Source organism: Camellia sinensis, chromosome 5 (genome assembly GCF_055761805.1).
Source record: "Camellia sinensis isolate YWXY chromosome 5, ASM5576180v1, whole genome shotgun sequence".
NCBI classification, from domain to species: domain Eukaryota; kingdom Viridiplantae; phylum Streptophyta; class Magnoliopsida; order Ericales; family Theaceae; genus Camellia; species Camellia sinensis.
This window is the reverse complement of record NC_138965.1, coordinates 113,095,577-113,114,630: the sequence shown is the minus strand read 5'-3', so window position 1 is coordinate 113,114,630 and position 19,054 is coordinate 113,095,577.

Here is a 19,054-nt window from a genome sequence, read left to right as displayed (position 1 = left end):
ATATAATATTTGTAAAAAAAAGTATAATATTTGTAAAAAAGTATAAAGGAACGTGAAATCGAAGAAGAAGAAAAAACAACGTACTGATATAACATTATTGTGTATAAGGAATTATTATTTGCTTGATTTCTAGACAATTTTTTCTTAACAGAGGCATGAGATGATTAAAAAATAATTAAATATCTACTTTAAAAAAAAAAAGGGTAAATCATACTGACACCCCTGGGATTTATGTTTATTACAGTTCCCCCCTCACCTTTTGGAAATTAAATCTCCCCTCTGAGGTTTAAAGTTTCATTATAGATTCCCCCTCAGCAATTTAATTTTTTTAAATACCAATTTTGCCCTCATTGCGTAAATTACATTGACACCCTCACATTTTAGAAATCCCCTCCTTAAGGTTTAAAGTAGCATTACCAATTTCCCCCTCGATTAGTATTAGTTGGAAAAAAAATTCATTGAAAAAAAAATTAATTGGAAAAAAAATTATTTGAAAAAAAAAATTTATTAGTAAAATTTTTAAATTTCTGTTTAAAAACCAATATAAACTCATTTTTTGAATTTACATTTTTTCCCTCAAATTTACAAACTGAGACAACCATTTATAAATAAAAAAAAATTATCAAACAAGTTTTTATGACAGTTTTTAAAATTTTTGTAAATATAAATTGAAAACTGAAAACGAAATGGTTACCAAACAGGCTTCAGATGTTAAAAATGTCATAAGATTAACAAATAATTAAATAAGTTACCAACATAAAAAATGACTTATCAAAAGATTCTTAGGCTATGCATAGTTTGATTTTTAGAATTGTTTTTTAAAAATTAAAAATTAATCTGGTTAAGAAATAAAAAATAAAAAATAATTATCATTTTTATATAATTTTTATTTTTCGAGTGGTTAGAAATAATTTTTTACAAATTAAATTGAAACAGCCATACGTATGTATATAACCTGCCCAAAAGTTAAATTGATAATTATTTTTTACCCTTAAATGATAATTATTTTTTATTTTTTATTTCTTAACCAAATTAATTTTTAATTTTTAAATTTTTTTTCTAAAAATCAAACAATACGTAGCTTAAGAATCTTTTGATAAGTCATTTCTTACGTTGGTAACTTATTTAATTATTTGTTAATTTTACGACGTTTTTACCATCTGAGGCCTATTTGGTAACCATTTCGTTTTCAGTTTTCAATTTAAATTTACAAAAATAAAAAAAAAACTTTCATAAAAACTTATTTGATAATTTTTTTAGTTTATAAATGGTTGTCTCAATTTGTAAATTTGAGAAAAAAACGTAAATTCAAAAAAATGAGTTTACGTTGGTTTTTAAACAAAAATTTAAAAATTTTACTAACAATTTTTTTTTTCAAATAATTTTTTTAATTAATTTTTTATTCAAATAATTTTTTTTCCAATTTTTTTTTTCAATGAATTTTTTTTCCAACTAATACTAACCGAGGGGGCAATTGGTAATGCTACTTTAAACCTTAGGGAGGGGATTGTAATTTGTAAAATGTGAGAGATGTCACTGTAATTTACCCAATGAGGGCAAAATTGGTATTTAAAAAAATTAAATTGCTGAGGGGAGAATCTGTAATAAAACTTTAAACCTCAGGGGGAGATGCAATTTCCAAAAAGTGAGGGGGAACTGTAATAAACATAAATCTCAGGGGGTGTCAGTGTAATTTACCCCCCAAAAATTAACCCATTCTCTCTCTCTTTCTCTCTCTTCTGTCACTTTTTGGTTTTTATTTTTAAATTATAAATAAGTGAAATAATCTTAAAGTAATTTTGGTTGCGTTTGATAGAGCTTTCTAATTATGATTTGATAGTAGAAGTTGTATTTTGAGTTTGTAAGTTTTGAAACTATGATTTGAGTGTAGAAAATTTGTTTGGTGAAAGAGTTTTAAAAAGAGTTTTGAATTGAGTGAGGAGTTTTTGATGTGACGTATGATATTTGATATAAAAATTTACAACTCATAAACATACAACTCAAAATTCTATTAAAACACATAAAAAATATTTTAAAATTCGAAAAATATTTTTTTCAAATATATAAAAATTAACATATGTCAATTGCAAAAAAAAAAAAAATTGCACTGTTCCGGTCAACCGGCCGGACGACCGGTTAGTCCAAATTTTTCCGCTTTCAACCGCGTTTTCAAAAATGAGCGTGGAATTAAGTTTTGAAATTCATAAACAAATATCGTGTTCAAATTAAGCTCTGGAACGTTAGTTCCAGAGTTATACCAAACAGAGCTTTTTTTTTTTTATATATAGGTTTTTTGTGTGTGCAAGTCTAACACACAAAAAAAACTTGTATGAAACACAAAAAAATTTGTACCATATACACAAAAGACTTACACAAAAATAATCTCATTTTTATGGTGGTGCAAGGATATTAATTCATTACTAAAAATTTAATTTTATCACTAAAAATATAATAATGACACTTTTTACGAGATATTTTGTCTCTGGAAAGTAAGTTGGTTCCTAAATTTTTATTTTTAAAATCTTTATTTCTTGTATTATACTCACAATTATTTGATTATATATTGATATTTGTATACCTCAAAGTTCTCACATTATGCAATAATTATAAATATTTTAAAACAAAGAACAAAGAGATTTATGGATAGAGGATCCTAATTTTCCCATCAAAAAAATCTACCACTCACATGGGATAGGGCTCTTCCATGGTTGATTTTTCAGTGGAATTATGATTTTCTAGCAAATTAATTGGGAATTGATCTAGTGTGCACCTATCACAAAAATATATAATTTTATCATAAAATTTCATAATATTAATCATAAAATACGTAGTTTAGCCACAAATTTGTGTAACAAAAAATGTCATAACCGAGCTATAAACTTTTGTAATATCAATCACAAATTTTTAAATATTTTGCTATTTCAATTTGTAACAAGGTTACATATTTTGTACTTGATACTAGGAAATTTTATGATAAAGTTATACTTTTTTGTGGTAGGGTCATCAAAGGATTTCCCTAATTTGTAAGAGTGCCTTTAATAGTGTAGTATTTAGGGGTAATATAGGGAGAGTTACCAATAAATCCTAAATGTTGAAAATGTGTTCCATTTAGTCCTAGAAATATTCTTCTAATCAATTTAGTCCTTTCCATTGTGGAAAGACGTAAATACCACTAGATGGGCTACTGCAACACCTAATACATGTATTTGGTGATTTTGGTGCGCGTAGTGGTGATGTGCCGCTTTTCCATATTTTAGGTATTAGTAGGTGGTTATGACTTGCCACATTAAGCGCGTGATTTTGGTTCCAAACGTACATATAACACTCCAACGTAGTAGGTATGATATACCACTCTAAAAAAATTAAAATTATTAATGTGGTCGATATTATGTGATACTCCAATGTGATAAGTATTAATATACATTGTAAAAAAAAATTAAAAAATTTAGTATGCTTTTCCTAAATGTGACAACGTGACGGATATAATATGACACTCCAAAAATTTTACTCAAAAAAAAAAAAAAAACTCGTTAGTGTAATTTTCTCTAATGTGACAACGTAATAGGTATGATGTGACACTTCAAAAAAAAAAGCTCCTTAGTATACTTTTCCTTAGCGTGATAACGTGACGGGTATGATGTGATACTCTAAAAAAAAATTAAAAACTCTTTAGTGTACTTTTCTCAAACGTGACAACGTGACAGATATGATGTGACACTCTAAAAAAATTAAAAACTCCTTAGTGTATTTTTCTTAAACGTGACATGTGACACTTTAACATGGCGGGTATGATGTGACACTCTAAAAAAATTAAAAACTCTTTAGTGTACTTTTCCTAAATGTGACACTTTAACATTGACGGGTATGATGTGATATTAAAAAATTGTCATAACGGATAAACATTGAGAAAGAATGGAACACATGCACAATTGTACCACAACCACTGCAAAATGAATAAACTACATATGACATGTTATACAATTGGAATGTGTGGCATAGTACACAAAAAATCCTAACGTAATGATGTGAATGTCTTGTATTGTAATATTTCAATTACCAAATGTTTGGAAGTAATCCCACCAAAATCGTAAAATGGGAAAATGAAGGGTATAATTGATTGCCCAATGTTACCAAACAAAGGAAATGGGATCAACTGATAAGATATTCCCCCACTAATAGGACTAATCAGAACAATAAATAACCTTAGGACCAATCGGTAAAATTGTTTGTGAGATGGGATTTATTGGTAAATATCTGTAGCTCGACTATTTCATGCCCCATTCCGGAAGTTCGAAATATAAGCCCTACAGTTCGGACTCCCGCGGTTCTGAATCTAATCTCACAAGTGCAATGTGAAATTGATAATCACCAAAGAGTCCAAATCCGACAAATCTTTCGAAAAATCGATTTTGAATCAAATTGTCAAAAATTGACTGCTTTGCCAGATACAAAGTCCCCACATAAATATGTTATTTTTGAGAAATTTAGGAAACCCATGACTCGTGTCAAAGGCTATATGTCCGTCATCACCAAGATTATCTCGGTTCGAGAACTTAGGTACGTGAGGGGAAGGTCATGAATTGAGCACCTCCACTCGCCCGATCAAAGATCAGCCTCTACTAATCATGATACGATTTTTATCAACATTATATGCTCTTGTTCCGATTTATTAGCCTAGCATTTACTATGCGATGCGCGCACACAAGGTATAGACTAGTTTGCCCGAATTGGGACAATTCAATTTCATGTTTGTTTTTTGAAAAGGATTTGATTTTGCCACTTAACAAAATGGACTTAAAGTTTGTGAATTTGCCACTTGACAAAGTAGGCTTAAACGTTCATTCATTGAATCATTCCAATTCAGCCTTCATCTACAGGCATTCAAACAGTTATAGTACATAAGCAATTAGCCTCATGGCAAGCATGCTAGTCATGACAGTCACTCACATTCATGCAAGTATGCTAAAGCACTAAAAATTCACCTTGTACTCTTGTACTTCAAGCCAAGATAAACAAAAGAGTTAGAAAAATGCATGATTCCTAACTATACAAGATGTCTAATGCAACGCATGCAATAATGCAATTAAAATAGGCTCGGCTAATAAGCATGGCATATGAATCGATTTGATAACATGCGTTCTAAGCACGTATTCAAAGAAGTATTGAAATGACAATGCAGTAAGAATGATGAACTGAGCCTTGATGCATGCAATACAAATGAATAGATGCAAGTACATGATATGCTAATTGAAACATGATGTCCCTAAACTAACCATCATAAGCTGATAAATAAAAGGGAGAAAGACGTGGGGTTGGAAGACATACACATTATTACAACATTGCGCTCTCACGAAGGAGAGTCCAAATGAATTAAGCTAACTAAGCTAAGCTAATTAAGCTAATTAAACTAACTTTTACAAACTGAAATGAATAACTAGCTAAACTAATTAACTAATTATTACAACACATGAATCAACTAACTATTCTAGTTAATTAAGTTACAACACTTGAACGAAATTAATTAGCTACAACTAAGTAATTACAATAAATGCTTTAATCTAAATATTTAAACTTTAAATAAGCTCGGAATGCGAAAGATGCTTAAGCACGTGCTCGGTTTCCACCTGAGAAGTCGTTGTTTTGCTTCCGAATGTCTTTGTTTGTACAGTTGAACATTAACACTGCTGCTGTAGACACCCCATTTTTGACCGACCTTAAGACTCAGATGTCACCAACTGAGCGCTCGGTGATGTTGCATATTGTGCTCGTTCTGAGGTTGCGGAGTCTCGGCTGCAAGCCTTGCCTCCGGACTTCGGAGCTCTTTTGTGTTTTGCCTCGGTTTACGAATCAGGTCCTGTTTTCTCTGTTTTCTTTTCCCGAAGGGAGGGAGAGGTCTTGTAGACCATCTCTCAGTGGACGTAGGCTACGTTTCGTGGTCGTAGGCCATTTTTCCCGTTTGGAGCCTAGTTTCCGGTTTTCGGAGTCGTCGGCCGTGTGCCTCGGTTCGGGACCGCTTAACCACCTCTGTTTGCTCTGGTTTTTGGCACACACCTTATTTCCTTCCTTTAGAGGGACACTGTGGCCCGGGAGACCACCTACGTGGTCATACGCCACTTCCGGTGCCTAACAGCCTGTTTTCGGGGCCCTAGACTGCGCGTTTTGGCCCCCGAACCTTCGTTTTGCATCCGTTTTGGTCTATTTTTGGTAGGGACCCTATTTTCATTGCTAGGGAGATGGTAGGATGGTGGGAGGCCACCTTTTCCCTTGAAAAATCAGTTTTCTCATTTTCTCTCTCCAAAAGTCGATTTTTCTGACAGAAAGATGGTTTTTCTCACTTCTGAGCCACAATTTCTGGCTTTTCATACCACCATTGTGTTGTGCTCATTTGGGAGGCCACCAATATGGGTAGGTCAACCAGTATTTCCTCTTAACCCTTTTGAATCCCTCTAAAAAGCTAGTTTTTCTCTCTCCTTGGGTCACTTTTTCTGGTTTTTCACCACAAGGCTGTGTTCTACTCATCTGGGAGGCCACCTTTTTGGGTAGGCCGACCAGCAATTTTGCTTGACCCTTTTGACCCCTGGTCGGCCGACCAGGGAGAGTGGCCGGCCGGCCACCTTAGCTGGTCGGCCAACTTTCTGCTTTTTGCTCTTCTCAAGTGCAACACAGCTGTGCCAGCTGTGAAGCATTTGACCCACTGTCCGAGGGTTTTGTCCTTTGTTTGGTCCTTAAAAGGAGGTTTTGACCCCTTTGCTTGGTTGGTAGGAGGAGTTTGACCCTTTTGGTCAAGCTTCTTTTAGAAGCTTTGAACCTCTTTCTTGGCTTCTCCAAGAAGCCTTACTTCTCTCCTTCTATATAACCAACCCTCCATCTCATTTTGCAAGGGTTAGACATTTGGTTAAGGTATACACACTCCATCCTCTATAGCCTTCTTCTCCAAGCTTCAAACCCTAATATTCTTGGCCATTTTACACTACATCTCTAAGCCTAACACCTTCACCATCCATTCCAGCACCTTGGAACTCATTTTCAGAGGTTCAAAGCTCACTTTCTTGGTCCAGGGTTGGCTGCATTGCTGTGCTACAAGGGTAAGTCCTCATTTCCCCTATTTTTACATTATTTTGCTCTATATCTTAGCTCCATTTGCAAGCATTTTTGAGCCTTGGTGTAAACTGAAAATAGTCTTATTTCGAGCTCCTATTCATGTTTGTTTCAGAGTACTTTTCTATTTGAGGTCTCCTACCCCCTTGTATGCTTTATCTCTCTTTTAGGGCTTATTTTGCATGATATATTAGCCTTATTTGTGGGCATTTTTGGACTTCGACCTCAACTGAAGAAAGTCTTGTTTTGACCTCCTCTTTAAGTTTGATTAGGTCACTTTTTTGTTTGGAGTCATCTTCTTCCTTGCATGCTTCATTTCCTCATGCTTTGAGCCATGCATTTGAGCATTTGCATTGTTCTTGTTTTGGCATCTTGGCCACTGAAATCTAGTAGATTTTCAGTGGCCTTGATGTATCTTCGAGCCCCGAAATCATAGAGGAGTGACCCTCTCACCCCTCATTCTCTTTACTAGCATGGTTGGCCTTCCAAAGGGACCCTATTTTGCATGCATTGAAGTCATGTTTTAGGCCTCATTCTGAGGGTTTTAAGGTCTGACTAAGCTCTGTCAAGAGCCCATTTTGCCATATTTTATGTCTATGATGCATGTATAGAGCAATCCCGTTCAAGACCTTTCAAAGGGGCCTTTCTCTGCATGTTTCCGAGGCTGATTTCAGGGCCTATTTGGTGGGTTTTAGGGCTGTCATAACTCATTCCCAAAGGTGGTTTTGCCATGTTACATGTCTATCTTGTATGTGCTTAATAACCCCTTGTATGGCCCTCTAAAGGAGCTCATCATTTTTGCATGCATTGGTTGCATTTCAGTGGTTATTTGGGCATATTTTGACATGCTTTATTCACTGTTTTTGGCTGGTTTGATGAGTTCTCATTCGCTTCATATACATGCCATGTAAACCATGCTTGCTAGCTGAATTTGCATGCTATTTTTGTCCATCATATTAGCACTTTTTGGCCATGCTTTAAACTAGAAATGTGCATGTTTTGGGACTGCCTTGGCTCGGTCTTTATAGTTCATGGCCAAATAATGCTTGCTTTGCATAGTTATAATTCAATACATGTGCCTAGCTTTGAGTTTTGAGGCTTATTTCATGCATCGGGTGCCATATTTCCATGTTTCGGGACCGTTTAGTATCATGTTTCAGTGCTGGAAATTACATGTTTGTATGCCATCTTTCATCCCTTGTCATGCTTTGGTAGAGTGGCATTTTATGCCTTAGGTTCGGTCCTTGGAATTCGTACATGTGTGCATGCATTTCGATTCTCTCATTTTCATCGCATGGCCACTGATGTGAGTGTGGCTGAGGTCCACTCATGTTGGTGTAAGTCCATCGTGCAATGTGTATGCCATTTCGGTCCATAGCATTGTGTATGCTAGGTTGTATGTTAGAGCATTGTGTATGCTATGTTACGTCGCGCATTGTGTATGTCATTTCATAGCATTGCGTATGCTAGGTTGTATGTTAGTCACATTGTGCATGCCATCTCATTTACATCGTGTTTGGGATAGGAGTTAGCCTAAGCACGGGAAACGAGGGACGTTTCGTACTCCAAGTGACGGAACGTGTCTCAATTCCTGGTCGCCAACACTCCGGATTACCCATGATGGAGTTTGGGTCTTGTTGTGTTTCATGTGCATTCATTTCATATTGAATCGTGCAATTCGACTCCTCGGCCATCATGCATCGATATGCGTGATTGGTGGCACGAGGATCGAGGACTACACTCCCTGAAGAGTAGTCATGCATACATATGTGAAAATACTTTGCCATGCCTCTTTGTTGCTCTCTGTTGCAGTAAATCAGAAATCAGCGGCCTTCTGGAGCGTTGCGCAATATTCCGAGAACAATTGCAAACAGAGGCAAACTGGGGCATCGTAATGAATTTCTGCGCAAGGCAACTCAAGCATATATCATTCATCATTTGGAACAGAGCTGAGGCGGTCCATGAATTAGCGTGCTAATTTACCTGCTTTCTTAGATTAATTTGTTAATTAATTAGGATTTTGTATTTATTCGGACTGTACTATTTATTTGGACTGTATATTATTTATTCGGACCCTCCGAGCAAGGGCAATATTGTAATAAGTGTGCGTGAGTGTGATGTATGTCTTCTAACCCCACGTCTTTCTCCCTTTTATTTACCAGCTTATGATGGTTAATTTAGGGCATGTTTCAATTAGCATACAGTATGATAGCATGTTTGCATTCATCTATCTGTCTTGTATGCACCGGGCTCGGCGTATCATACTAACTGCATTGTATTTCAATTCCAAGTTGAATACTTGTTAGTTGTAGCATCATCACATGCCATCTTTAGAATAGCCGAGCCTATTGTAATTACATTCTTGCACGTGTGGCATTAGGCATTTCTGTATAGTTAGGATCATGTATGGATTTCTAACATAGCTTTTGTTTTGGCTTGGAGTATTTGGTAAGTTTTATGCTTTAGCATCCTTGCATGTGTGTGAATAACTGCCATGATAGCATGCTTACCATGAAGCTAATTGCTTATGTGATATAACTGCCTGAATGCCTGTGGGTGAAGGTTGGGTTATTTGGATTGGAACAATTCATCAATTATGATTTTTAAGCCCACTTGAGAGTGGCAAATCATCATGTTTTTCTAAGCCCACCTGAGGGTGGCAAATCTACATTTTAGCCTACTTGCGAGTAGCAAACCATTTTCAAAACAAACATGAGATATTTCGTTCCAAATCAGGCGACCCAGTCTATACTTGTATGTTGTGCGCATCACGTAGTAAATCTAGGCTAATAACCGGAATAAGAGCACATAATGTTTTCAAAACTCGATATCATGGTTAGTAGAGGCCGATCTTTGATCGGGCGAGTGGGGGTGTTCATGAAGTGACCTTCCTCAATCGTACCCAAGTTCCCGAGCCGAGGCAACTTTGGTGATGACGGACACGTGGCCTTAAGCACAAGTCAGGGTTTCCTAAATTTCTCTCAAAATAAAATATTTAGGTGGCGACTCTGTATCTAGTAAAGCAGTCCATGTTTGGCACTTCTTTCAAAAAAATCTATTTTCAAAAAAATGATTTGCCGGATTTAGACTATTTGATGAGTCATCGGTCTTGCATTGCACTTTGCGAGATTAGATACAGGACCGTGACACAAATTGAGTCCAAACTGTAGTGAAGCCCGAGGGCGCGTCTACAGCTACTTACTTTGCTCTGCCTTACAAACTCATTGCTGAACTTTGCATCAGTGGCCGACCGGCCAGTGATAAAGGTGGTCTGCCGGTCATGGAAAGTGGTTTGCCGGCCATTGCTGCCCAGTTCTCCTTGCTGCAACAGAGGACAAACAGAGTATATACATGGTATTTCAAGGGTTATCTTCACCACTCACCTCTCATTTTCATAGGAAAATCAAAGGAGTGGCAAGCCTTGGTTCACAAACCATCAATTGATGCAATTTCATTGCATGATGGCATGTGAAACCAAGTGTGCAAGGTCAATAAATGCAAAACAAGACACAAACCTCCTCCCTTTCATGAAAGATCAATGAAAGAAATTGACCTTGGAGACTTGGATCATTTCATCACTAGCAAGTATGAAATGGTCCAAGTTCCATATGTTTAATTAATGTCTGATTGAACACAACAACTTATTATTTTGCTCACTTTTAGTCCCAAGTTTTAGTTACACATTTTACTTTACCAACCATTCTTTAATCCAATTAAGTCCATTGGTGAGTTAAGTCCTCTAAAGGAGAAAGAAGTGCCAAACAAGGGGTAGTTTAAGGCAAGAGAGAGATGCCACGCCGTTGATAATGAACCCCCCCAATAGAGGATTAAACCATTGAGCATGAACCTCAATCTCAAGCTTAAGCAATCCCAAGGTTGAAACAACCCTCAAAGCAAACAAAAAGTCAAGAAATGAGAGAGGTTACAGAGATTGTGCTTGCTAAAATTAAGTGAGAAAAGTACTAAAAACATGTAATTAGCTCAAACAAGTAGTGTCTAAAAGCCTAAAACACTAAGCTTGTGAGGACACTTACACTACAAGCATGCAATACAAGACTCAAATAACTTAATCAACCTAAAACAGAGTTAAAATAGTCCAAATCAGAACCTAAAACATGTTGGAATTAAGCTATAAATGGCTAGAAAAATAAGCTAACACATAGGGCTAACTAGGCTAGCAAACAAGACACAAGGAAGGGAGGCTAACTCCTCCAAATTTGAATTTCAAAACATGATTTTCACCACAGAAATTACTCTGAAATTCAGTATTCAAAAGCCCAAAAAAAGATGGTTTGAAAGTGGGAAACAAAGGTGGAAATGCCTTACAAACAAGGAATAAAGAAGTGTGAACCACCCTCTAACCTTAAATGGCCTAAACCACAAATTCCAACCCACAAAAACAGAGGTTTTTATAGCCCCAAAACAGTTCAAAAACAGTAGGAGAAGATAGAAAAACATATATGCAAAGCAAGGTAAAAAGGCAATTATTATAGCTCTTGAAGCAAAGATCAATTCTAGGCAACAATTCAAGCCAAAACCAACTTTAATAGCTCTAAGAAGACTTCAAGGAACCTCAGTCCAAAGATGATCAACTTTGATTAAGGAGTAGGCAAAAGTGTAGTGTAAATAGGCTAATGTGTAGAGAATTTGTACAAAGGGAAAAATTTTTGAGTTCAAAATTTTCTAACCTTGCTACAAGAGAGAGGGGATCTCTATATATAGAAAACATGAAATTCCCTCAAGGAGATCCAGCCTTACACGTGGGGATAGATGGATGTATCTGTGCAAACAGCTGGCACAACTGGCATAAAATATCTGCAAAACACACTGGTGGCCGGCTACCTAAAAGTGATGGCCGACAACCTCTAGGGATGACCGGCAGGCCACCAGAGGTTGCAGGCTGGAAAGACCAAGGCATGATCTAAAAATGAGGCAACAAAGATGCAAGGTTTGAAAGGCTCAAAGTTGTGGTGTTCCGCTGAGGACTTCGAGTACTTGGCGAGCAAACAAACTCATCATCGGGTGTGCATGCAAAAACGTCCAAGTCGTAGGAGCCGTAAAAAATGGGGTGTCTATAATATCCCTAATATATATTATACTAAAATGGGACAATATCCTATCTTATAATACATATTTGACCAATTGACTTTTTATAAATATTAAATCTATGCTATTATAATTGGATTACAATTGATCACTAATTATGTTACAACAATCTCATATATGAAGATAAATTATGAGATAATTTGGTAGAAAATATATAAAGATGAAAATCACATCTATGCACAAGACCATTTATTTAGTTTGTAACTCTCACTCAGGCACCTTTTGGCCCATTTAAAAGCCAATTTTTTTTGGCTTTTTTTCAGCTCAAAAAGTAAAAATTAAAATGTGAGAAAGGGAAAATATTTTAGACATTGTCACATTTGTTTGGCATCATAATGGTGGAAAATATAAGAGAGTTAAAATTCTTGTACAATTCATATTAGTATCCTAAGTTGACTTTCAATTTCTTGTAAAAGGAATTAAAAATTAGGACTGGACTTCCCTCCAAATCTGAATAAGAAGGTGTTAGTGAGGCCCACAATGAGTTTTGTTTTGATAATATGAACCGTTTATTTTATAAAACCTTCTGTGTATATCATTTATGAAAAAGTAAGGCACTTCAAATCATAGTATGTTCAATTTATCACGTTTGTTACAACAAAAAAAAGATGGTCTATAAACATGTCATTCAAATCTTTTTTGGAGAAATTTTAATTCAATTAAAATTTTAAAAAATAATTACAGATAAGCGGTAAACTTTAAAAATATTAATTATTCAAATTATAATATTTTTCATGTATTTGTATTAATTTTTTGGAAGTACCACCCTTTGCTAATCTTCTCTCGCTCTCTCTCTTTTTTTCTTTTTTTTTTTTGAAAACAAACGTGATTAAAAATGTTACAATTATTGGATCAATTAAAGATTTTTCAAGGTTAATATGCACAAAGACCTTACAAAATGAACGGTTCATATCATTGAAATGACTCATAATAAGCACGATAGACCTGAACAGTACTCTCCAATTACAAACTCCACAATATATATCAATCACTATTTAATCTGTGACACCATCTAAGAGTATTTGCATCAGGCTTGCTATTTTAGTTTTGGGGCTCCATTAGCCAAACAAGGTCCAAAATAACCCATGCATCAGGCTAGCTACAACAAAATAATTTTGACATTACTACAGTACAACGCTTGATGTAGCGATGTACTGTTCACAAGTTATACACTATTATATTATTTATTCTAGAGAAAATTTCACCAAGTGGTCAACTCCCCAGTCGACCACCTGATCGATCACCAAATAAATAGAAAAATTGGGCAATTTTCACCAAGTAGTCGACCACCCAATTGACCACCCAATAAAAATGAATATTTTATAAAATTAAATTTTAAAATATAAAGCCTGATGAATTGTGTACATAAAAAAATATTAATTAAAATATAAAAATAAAATTTTATTATAATTTAACTCAAATTTACCAAGTCTAATGCGAATGTTCTAACAACAATTAATACTGATAATTTCCTCTCAAATGAGGAATGCTAGCATTTCATAAGTAAGAATGATGGTAGAGAGACAAATGGATATCCCAAAGTGGAATGGTAGCCTTTTCCTTTAATTATTTAACTTGCTAGAGGCATGGTACACGGGATGGGGGCCGGGCTAAGTTGGAGTATAACTTGTATATATAGTAAGAAAATAGGAAACAATTTCTCTTCAGTTTGAAATCGGACTAAAATATGTTGTTAGATTTTGTAGGTTCACTACGGAACTCATATTGATAATTCGAATCGTTTAGTGTATAAACCTTAGCGATTGCTTTATCTTTGTAAAAAATCACGTTGATCGGATATCGATAGCCACTTGATTAGATCAAATTTTTGTTAACGGTAACTATGATTTTAAAAATAAATTGTTAATACAAATGTGATATGATCAAGTAAATATCGATATCCAATCAATTTGATTTTTTACAGGGATGAAATACAACGAGTTCTATGCATTGAACGGTTTAGATCATCGATATAGGCTCCGTGGTGGTCCCAATAAGACCTAACAACACGCTCCAATTGAAAAACCTAATTATAGAGAAACCTGAGCCAAGAAAATATGTCATTTTAACTTTAATTGAACTTGAAATTGAGTGGAATCTTACCATCTCAATTCTAACCATGAAAGAATTTTTAAATTTTGGAGGGCTATTAAATAAATTGAATTTTTTTAATAATTGTTTGGGTACTCACTCTATAAATTCAAATCTCAATTTTATTTGGTCAAAAGTTTAAGCCTTACAAAACTTTGTCCATAAGTACAAGCCATTGCAAAATAACCAAATTACCCACACATATATATATATATATATATATCACCACGCATCCAAACCCTACATCTCCAAACCAAACACACCTCTCTCTCTGTTCTCCTCTCTCTCTCTCTCTCTCTCTCTCTACCGGCGGACTCGATCTTCATTGCCGTCGTCGATAGCCCTTCCCCACTATCGCATCTCCTCATTTGTCATCATCTTTTCCTTCATCTCCTACATCCACCGCTATCTTCTCCTTCTTCTCATCTCTTTCGTCTCTTTCTCTTTATTGTCGATCTCTCTTATCCACCATCAATCTCCCTCCTCCGCGAAACGAACACTTCGCCGACACTGTCGTTAGGGTTTCAGTGTTGTTTATCAGTGCTACTCGTCATACTTCGATGAACCAGTCATGTGTCTCTGGCAATCCAGGCTCAACGCTTCGCCGCATCAAAGACTCGATTTGTTCTCACCGATCTGCTTAATTGCTCTAGAGAGTTAAACTCTCATCTTTTTCACATCTTTCTTTCTCTCATGGTTCACCACCATCCTCGCCTCTGCTCTGGCGCTACACACGTAGTCCAGCGCCGTCTGCAGAGCCTGGTCGTTGATGTCGCTCCTAGTCACGCACCAGGTAGATCTGTGGCCATTTCCATTTTCTCATCTTGAATCTGGCTTTTGCTTTTGGATTTACAACTATATTTGTCAGTTCCTTACTGAGAGGGGAGTTTTAACCGTGCAAAAGGGCTGAGCTGTTGACGTGATGGGCCGAGCTCGGTCCATCGCTTTATGGTTAACTGGGCGAGACTGAAATGGACTCACTCCGCCAAATAGGGTTAACCGGGCTCTACCGTCTCTGCCGAGGTATTCTACTGATAGATCGGGCTGATCTCGCCGAGTTGTAATGGTCCAAGCAGATTTGGGCCATGGCAGAGAACTAGGGCAAGTTTAACTTGTTTGGCAGAGCAGCAGCTAACCGGTTAAGCATCTCGAAGCCAGGCCGATTAGTAAAAGCTGCTCTTAGAATAAATAGCCACGTGCCGGATGGCGCACAACTCGGCGATAGTTGCCACGTGGCCCAATTGAAGAATAGAGAAGGGAATCCACTATTCATGCACGTCCACACCGTTTGGTTGTTTTATCGATGCTGTTTGGGTCACCCACACATGTGTAAGATGAAGAGGGGATAGTACGTCCACGTGCTTAGGAAATGACGAGCGAAGTGGTAAGCACACAAACTATATAAACCCTGCCGCGCCTCTATACAATAGGTCTGAAATCTTTTGACACAAAACTATCTTCTCTTTTGTCTTCTTTTGTTTCTACGAGTGCTAACTTGATCGTCGGAGGAATTTTTCGACAACACACAGTCCAAGTAGTTCATTATTGCTGTGTTTTCAGGTTCGACGAAATTGCTCGAAGAAATGCGAAGCTTGGACACAAGGAGTACGAAAGCATAGAATATTTGCTTCCCATACACTTATAACTATAGATTTTTTTTTAATTCTTACTTTGCATCAATTTTGTTTTACTATTCAATTTTGGAAATACGACCTAGAAACTTGTACTTGTTGATCAAGCTAGATTACACAATGTGATGTTGAGATTTTGGTTTTATTTTAGTTTTTTGTTCTTGTTGATTTATGATTGTATCAAGGAGCTTATGTTTAGCTGATTTCATTTGATTTTATGTGTAATTGTTAGAAAATAATTTGAACAGATAGTTAACGAAAAGTCAAACAGATAAAAAAAAATCAAAGGATAAAATTGAAAACAAAATATTCTCTACGACTTTTCACCAAATTATTTCACAAAGCGTGAATTTCTCATCAATAAAAAATATCCCTTGGACCTAATGTCTTATACCCTCTTTAAATTACATTTATCATCAATTAACCATTTATTCTATAACTAATAACTATATAAAATAAAATTTTAAAATAAGATTTATTAAGGAAAAATTAGGAAGGGATGTGAAAGTTTAAGGACAATGACAATTTGTTTGGTAAAGTCCCTAACATTTGAAATTCCATGAAAATAATGACAAATTTCAACAAATTGTTTTTTGAAATGTGTTTCAAAACTTTAAAATTTAATAACTTTTGATCTGAAATTCTATATTTTGTAATATTTATATTTTTGGAATCGTTTTATCGAGATCTATCAAACAATGATGAATATGAAATTTTGAAAAGAAAAAAAAAATCACTAAGTTTTCTAACTAAAAGTCAAAGAAATTTCATTGACTTCTCAATTGTCTAATTTCTGAAATTTTTCTGAAAGAAAATAAGCAATTCTAAGGTTACGTTTGGTGGAGTTTTGTAAATATGATTTGAGAATATGAGTTGTATTTTGAGTTTGTGAGTTGTGGAATTATGATTTGAGTGTAGAAAATTTGTTTGGTTATGATTTTTGAATAGTGTGTTGAATTGAGTTTTGAATTGAGTGTAGAATTGAATTTTGAAAGTTTGATTTGACATGTGAAGTAAGAAAATTTGTTTGGTTATGAATTTTAGAAAGAGTTTTTAAAACTTAATTCAAATTGTTATAACTGATAACAAAACACACTACTTTCACACTATTGAAAATTCTGATTAACACTCATGGCCAAACTCTTTTTAAAATTAAATTAAAAAAATTTATTATTAATAGAAAATAACATTAATCAATTTTTTAATTGAAAATACTACAAAGGAAATAATTTTTTTTCAAAATAAATATTCAAAAAATTTAAATCATAAATATTTAAATAATTTAAATAATCTAATAAATTTAATAAGTAAAAAATTAAAATAAATATTCAAAAAATTTAAATAATTTAAAATGTTAATATTTTAAATTTAAAAACAACTCTACGCTCAAATCGTAACCAAACACATAAAACAAAATTCAATTAAGAAATTATTTTTAAAACTCATAACGAAACACATAATTCGAAACTCCATATTACTTTCACAACTCTATACTCAAATCGCAACCAAATACATAACAAAAAAAATTAAAATATTTAAAAATATTTGTATAAAATAGAGTTTAAATTTATTTTTATAAAATATTTAAAAATTTAAAATTTTAAAATCGTAATATTTTGAAATTAAAATATTTAAAAATATTCAAAAAAATTTTAAAAAAATCATAACATATTTAAATATTAAAATATTTAAAATCTTAACAAAATTAAAATATTTTTAAAATATTTAAATATTTAAAATATTGATTTGAATTGAGTTTTGAAAAGAGTTTTGAATTATATGTTTGGTTATGAGTTTTGAAAAGTAATGATTATGTTTTGAATTGAGTTTTGAGAAATGGGTGTAAAATTATGATTTGAAAGCTCAAAACAAACAGCACACTTAAATCAATAGGTAAAACTATAATTTGAGTTGCTTACTAAACAGAGTCTCAATTTTTTGAAACTAAACATGGTGAATTGTTTTAAGAATGAAGAAGGGGTTGGAAGCCAACTTTTCGTAGTTGGGCATCAAACCACTAGTTGTAAGTTGTATTGATATTTTTAGTCAATAGTGATGACAAATAATTGAAAAAAATCAAATTCCTGTTTTTAGCTAATAGTAATAACAAATAATTGGAAAAAAAAAAAACAGATTCCAAATATTAACTAATAATACTATCTAAAAAAAAAAATATTGGCTAATAATATAAGTAATAATAAATAAAGAAAGAATGGGAAAAATCCAAAAGGGTAAATTATATTGACACTTTTGAGGTTTGATCCAATTACATCTTATTTCTTGATATTTTGAAAGTTACATTTTCACAATTGTGATTAATAGTCTCATTTCACACTCTCCCACTTATATAAAAGATAACAACTTCTAATAAAAAAATAAAAGAAATTACATTGAAAAAAAATAAAGCAAAGGAGAGATAGAAAGAGAGAGAGAGAGAGAGAGGGGGGGAAAAAAGAGAAAGTAAAGCAAAATAAGAAAAGAGAGTTCATGAGTTTAATGTCTATAATGATAAGGGAGTTAGTGTAATTTTTTAAACATCAAGAATGATATATATGTATTAAACTCAAACTTTAAGGACATAAGTGTAATTTACCCAATCCAAAAAGGACGGAGTGCACAACACGCACAAGGCACACAATAACGCAGAGCAGTGAAAAATCCTTTCAACTAGGGATGCAACTCGGGCGGGTTCGGAGGTTGTCTAAGCCCAGTCCAAGTTGTGCTAAGATTTGTCCAGGCCCACCTAAGTCCGAATTGTAACCCGAGATTGTCTGTCCAAGCCCGATCCATGTTAAACCCGATTTGTTTAAATTGTATTTTTTATTTTATTTTTTTTGCAGCTACATTATTAAATTATTAAAATTTGATTCTATTTACATTATATATATATATATATATATATAGAAAATCATTGATACCATCAAAACACATAATTTATATAATATAAGAGAGATGTCGTTATAGTAGTATTTAAATTTATTAGTGAAAATAAATAAAAAAAGGTAAGATTTTATGTTATTTGTGTATATAATATATATTCAATATGATTTAATAATCTAAATTATTTCAATATCATATAATGACTAATAATTTATATATCCGGAGATGTATAATTCGAGCTTCAGGTT